Source organism: Schistocerca gregaria, unplaced genomic scaffold, assembly GCF_023897955.1.
Source record: "Schistocerca gregaria isolate iqSchGreg1 unplaced genomic scaffold, iqSchGreg1.2 ptg000623l, whole genome shotgun sequence".
In the NCBI taxonomy this organism is placed as follows: domain Eukaryota; kingdom Metazoa; phylum Arthropoda; class Insecta; order Orthoptera; family Acrididae; genus Schistocerca; species Schistocerca gregaria.
In genome coordinates this window covers 490,001-495,000 of record NW_026062011.1, presented here as the reverse complement: position 1 = coordinate 495,000, position 5,000 = coordinate 490,001, and the positions used below count along the sequence as shown (strand labels likewise).

The window sequence follows — 5,000 nt, the reverse complement described above, 5'->3', positions numbered from 1 at the left end:
ACTGGGAATTCCTCGTTCATGGGGAACAATTGCAAGCCCCAATCCCTAGCACGAAGGAGGTTCAGCGGGTTACCCCGACCTTTCGGCCTAGGAAGACACGCTGATTCCTTCAGTGTAGCGCGCGTGCGGCCCAGAACATCTAAGGGCATCACAGACCTGTTATTGCTCAATCTCGTGCGGCTAGAAGCCGCCTGTCCCTCTAAGAAGAAAAGTAATCGCTGACAGCACGAAGGATGTCACGCGACTAGTTAGCAGGCTAGAGTCTCGTTCGTTATCGGAATTAACCAGACAAATCGCTCCACCAACTAAGAACGGCCATGCACCACCACCCACCGAATCAAGAAAGAGCTATCAATCTGTCAATCCTTCCGGTGTCCGGGCCTGGTGAGGTTTCCCGTGTTGAGTCAAATTAAGCCGCAGGCTCCACTCCTGGTGGTGCCCTTCCGTCAATTCCTTTAAGTTTCAGCTTTGCAACCATACTTCCCCCGGAACCCAAAAGCTTTGGTTTCCCGGAGGCTGCCCGCCGAGTCATCGGAGGAACTGCGGCGGATCGCTGGCTGGCATCGTTTATGGTTAGAACTAGGGCGGTATCTGATCGCCTTCGAACCTCTAACTTTCGTTCTTGATTAATGAAAACATACTTGGCAAATGCTTTCGCTTCTGTTCGTCTTGCGACGATCCAAGAATTTCACCTCTAACGTCGCAATACGAATGCCCCCGCCTGTCCCTATTAATCATTACCTCGGGTTCCGAAAACCAACAAAATAGAACCGAGGTCCTATTCCATTATTCCATGCACACAGTATTCAGGCGGGCTTGCCTGCTTTAAGCACTCTAATTTGTTCAAAGTAAACGTGCCGGCCCACCGAGACACTCAACTAAGAGCACCCTGGTAGGATTTCAACGGGGTCCGCCTCGGGACGCGCAAGCACGCCTTCGGCTCGCCCCACCGGCAGGACGTCCCACGATACATGCCAGTTAAACACCGACGGGCGGTGAACCAACAGCGTGGGACACAAATCCAACTACGAGCTTTTTAACCGCAACAACTTTAATATACGCTATTGGAGCTGGAATTACCGCGGCTGCTGGCACCAGACTTGCCCTCCAATAGATACTCGTTAAAGGATTTAAAGTGTACTCATTCCGATTACGGGGCCTCGGATGAGTCCCGTATCGTTATTTTTCGTCACTACCTCCCCGTGCCGGGAGTGGGTAATTTGCGCGCCTGCTGCCTTCCTTGGATGTGGTAGCCGTTTCTCAGGCTCCCTCTCCGGAATCGAACCCTGATTCCCCGTTACCCGTTACAACCATGGTAGGCGCAGAACCTACCATCGACAGTTGATAAGGCAGACATTTGAAAGATGCGTCGCCGGTACGAGGACCGTGCGATCAGCCCAAAGTTATTCAGAGTCACCAAGGCAAACGGACCAGACGAGCCAATCCGATTGGTTTTGATCTAATAAAAGCGTCCCTTCCATCTCTGGTCGGGACTCTGTTTGCATGTATTAGCTCTAGAATTACCACAGTTATCCAAGTAACGTGGGTACGATCTAAGGAACCATAACTGATTTAATGAGCCATTCGCGGTTTCACCTTAATGCGGCTTGTACTGAGACATGCATGGCTTAATCTTTGAGACAAGCATATGACTACTGGCAGGATCAACCAGGGAGCTGCGTCAACGAGAGCTGAGCAGCCGGCCGCCCGGGAGTGTGTCCCGAGGGCCCGCGCGAACACGCAAGCGTCCGCTCAATTATTCTGCAAACAGGAGGAGGCTGAGCTCCCCTGCACGATACACCTCGAAACCCTCTCAGGTCCCGGCGGCGCGCAGCGCCGTCCTAAGTACTTGGTCGGGTTCGAGAGAGGCGCAATCGCCCGGAGATAGGCGAGTAGACGCTTTCAGTGCGAACACCCGTGCTCCCAACTGAGCTTGCCGCTGCCGACAGAGGCCCGGGAGCGTGCTGTCGTGGCATTGCCGGCGGGAAACAACACGCGCCACCTACGGTGACCGGCAGCTCCAACGCCAGCGCCACAGAAGGGCAAAGCCCCACTTGGGTGCAGAAGCGAACTCTCCCAGCACAGCGCACGCGCCAACACGTCCGCAGAGCTGCGATACAAACCACCTGCGAGAACCGCTGGGGGCGACCGAGCAGCAGACGGCGTCGCGACGCCGAGTGCCGGGCGGCGGCGCATCCTCAACGCACACAGTCCGCAATCGGACCAGCACACTGCAGATGTCCACCGCGCTTCGCACCGGGCTCGGCAGAACCCACTTTGGCCGCCTGGCGCCGCGCGCCGGGTGCGCCGGCGCGTAGCTGGGACGCCAGCCGGGCCCGTCGGCCGGCGCTCCTGCCACTGGGCGCCCCCCACCAGCCGGCTGTAGTGCGTGCGCTCACGCAGCGCGCGGCCAGCACGCCGCGCGGCCCCCCCTCACCGGCCGGGGACTGTCCCACCAAGCCACAGCCTCGTATCGCTTCATACCCACATGGCCAACTCAGGTTCGGGGGCATGGCGGGTACCGCCGAAACAACCGGTTCACAGATGTACCGATCGTCGCTATCACCGATGCACCTGCAGCGCGAACAACCGCTCAACAACTGATTTCCAGTTCATTTGCGGATCTTTGGCAGCAAACGTATACGTCAATCAACATTTGCGAAATCTACGATTCTGGCATGCCTGCATGTTATATGTCACGACACGCTACATCAGCCCATATACACACTACGGCACGTACACGAGAGAACACGTGGAAGATGGTCCGCGCACGTGTGCAATGTCCCTTGCGCGGTCGACTGTCAACCGGCCTCTGTAGCATGTCGCAGATGTGGAACGCGGTCCACCGTGGTATCATGTTGTGTGGGGCAATACGATTAAATAGGAAAACCCTCGTCGCTACATCAACAGACGGCTCACGCTGATTCCCGGCAGAGGGAGGGGGGGGGGGGCCAACATGCAATACTTTCGTCCGTACCTACCACATGTCTCTACGGCGTACAACAGTGCAATCTCGCTGTAATGGGGAGACGAGACAAGTAGCATCGTGCACAACATATGGCCCTTATGATTCGCCATTGTAGGGCGCAGCCGGTGTACGGTCAAGCATGTGCCACATTATGTCACTCAGTACGTAACGACGGATGATCAGTGTGGGTTACGCGTACATCAGCGGACAGTCCACACAGGCCGTACCACAACGTACACTGACTGCATCGACAACCAAATGCAACTGAACAGCTGCAAGGCTCATTTCACAAACAAACGCCTGACCGACCAGCTTGGAAGGGCAGGAGGGGAGGGCGATATTCGTTCTGTAGCGTTACACCCTTCCAGTGGTTAGCGGGACTGTGTAGAAAGTACGCAACACTCGAAAGACATTTACGTGAGGGTACGCACCATGGCATCGAGAAATACACATGACACCAGAGGATCCAAGCAGTGAACTATGTTCAGAGGGTTGCTGTTAGGCAAAGCTACATTCCTGTGACGTTACATGTGACAGTTAAGGTGCAGTGTAAGTTAGGTTAAGGTGCAGTGTAAGTTAGGTTAAGGTGCAGTGTAAGTTAGGTTAAGGTGCAGTGTAAGTTAGGTTAAGGTGCAGTGTAAGTTAGGTTAAGGTGCAGTGTAAGTTAGGTTAAGGTGCAGTGTAAGTTAGGTTAAGGTGCAGTGTAAGTTAGGTTAAGGTGCAGTGTAACTTAGGTTAAGGTGCAGTGTAACTTAGGTTAAGGTGCAGTGTAACTTAGGTTAAGGTGCAGTGTAAGTTAGGTTAAGGTGCAGTGTAAGTTAGGTTAAGGTGCAGTGTAAGTTAGGTTATGGTGCAGTGTAACTTAGGTTAAGGTGCAGTGTAAGTTAGGTTAAGGTGCAGTGTAAGTTAGGTTAAGGTGCAGTGTAACTTAGGTTAAGGTGCAGTGTAAGTTAGGTTAAGGTGCAGTGTAAGTTAGGTTAAGGTGCAGTGTAACTTAGGTTAAGGTGCAGTGTAACTTAGGTTAAGGTGCAGTGTAAGTTAGGTTAAGGTGCAGTGTAACTTAGGTTAAGGTGCAGTGTAACTTAGGTTAAGGTGCAGTGTAACTTAGGTTAAGGTGCAGCGTAACTTAGGTTAAGGTGCAGCGTAACTTAGGTTAAGGTGCAGCGTAACTTAGGTTAAGGTGCAGCGTAACTTAGGTTAAGGTGCAGCGTAACTTAGGTTAAGGTGCAGCGTAACTTAGGTTAAGGTGCAGCGTAACTTAGGTTAAGGTGCAGCGTAACTTAGGTTAGGGGCCAACGTGGGTTAGGTTAGGGGCCAACGTGGGTTAGGTTAGGGGCCAACGTGGGTTAGGTTAGGGGCCAACGTGGGTTAGGTTAGGGGCCAACGTGGGTTAGGTTAGGGGCCAACGTGGGTTAGGTTAGGGGCCAACGTGGGTTAGGTTAAGGGCCAACGTGGGTTAGGTTAAGGGCCAACGTGGGTTAGGTTAAGGGCCAACGTGGGTTAGGTTAAGGGCCAACGTGGGTTAGGTTAAGGGCCAACGTGGGTTAGGTTAAGGGCCAACGTGGGTTAGGTTAAGGGCCAACGTGGGTTAGGTTAAGGGCCAACGTGGGTTAGGTTAAGGGCCAACGTGGGTAAGGTTGCCAGAGATGTGTCAAATCAGGATGTACGTTTGGCTGGTGTCAGGTGGTGGGTTGGTTCGATGTCTTTACCAGGGGTGTGGCCAAAGGGTATTTTATTACTTGTACCTTTTGTGTTGTGGCGTGGCGTTGCGTCTTGTGTTGATACTGGGTGGACCACTGTGGGTGTTGCTGGCTGATTTGAGCTGCGTTGTTTGCGGGTGATGTGAGACATTGTGTCTTATTAGTGGACGTCACGTTCCTCTTGTCGTTCTTTGGATAGTGTCCTGTGGCAGCGAGGATAAAATGGATGTTGTTGAACGCTAGTGCTTTGGTGCTTTCGCTTTGTTACACACGGAGTGGACTGTGAGATAGGGTGACTGGGTCGAGTGCGGTTCACACTGTCCTCCCCAGTT

General features: G+C 53.3%; 1 non-coding gene across 1 annotated transcript in view; it reads right to left on the bottom strand.

The window, feature by feature from the left end:
- LOC126317201 (small subunit ribosomal RNA) overlaps positions 1-1,675 on the bottom strand; it is a 1,893-nt gene extending 218 nt beyond the window's left edge. The window contains exon 1 of the ribosomal RNA XR_007556479.1: positions 1-1,675. This exon is cut by the window's left edge and continues 218 nt beyond it. This is a non-coding gene — a ribosomal RNA (small subunit ribosomal RNA).
- Between the last annotated feature and the right edge of the window lie 3,325 nt (positions 1,676-5,000).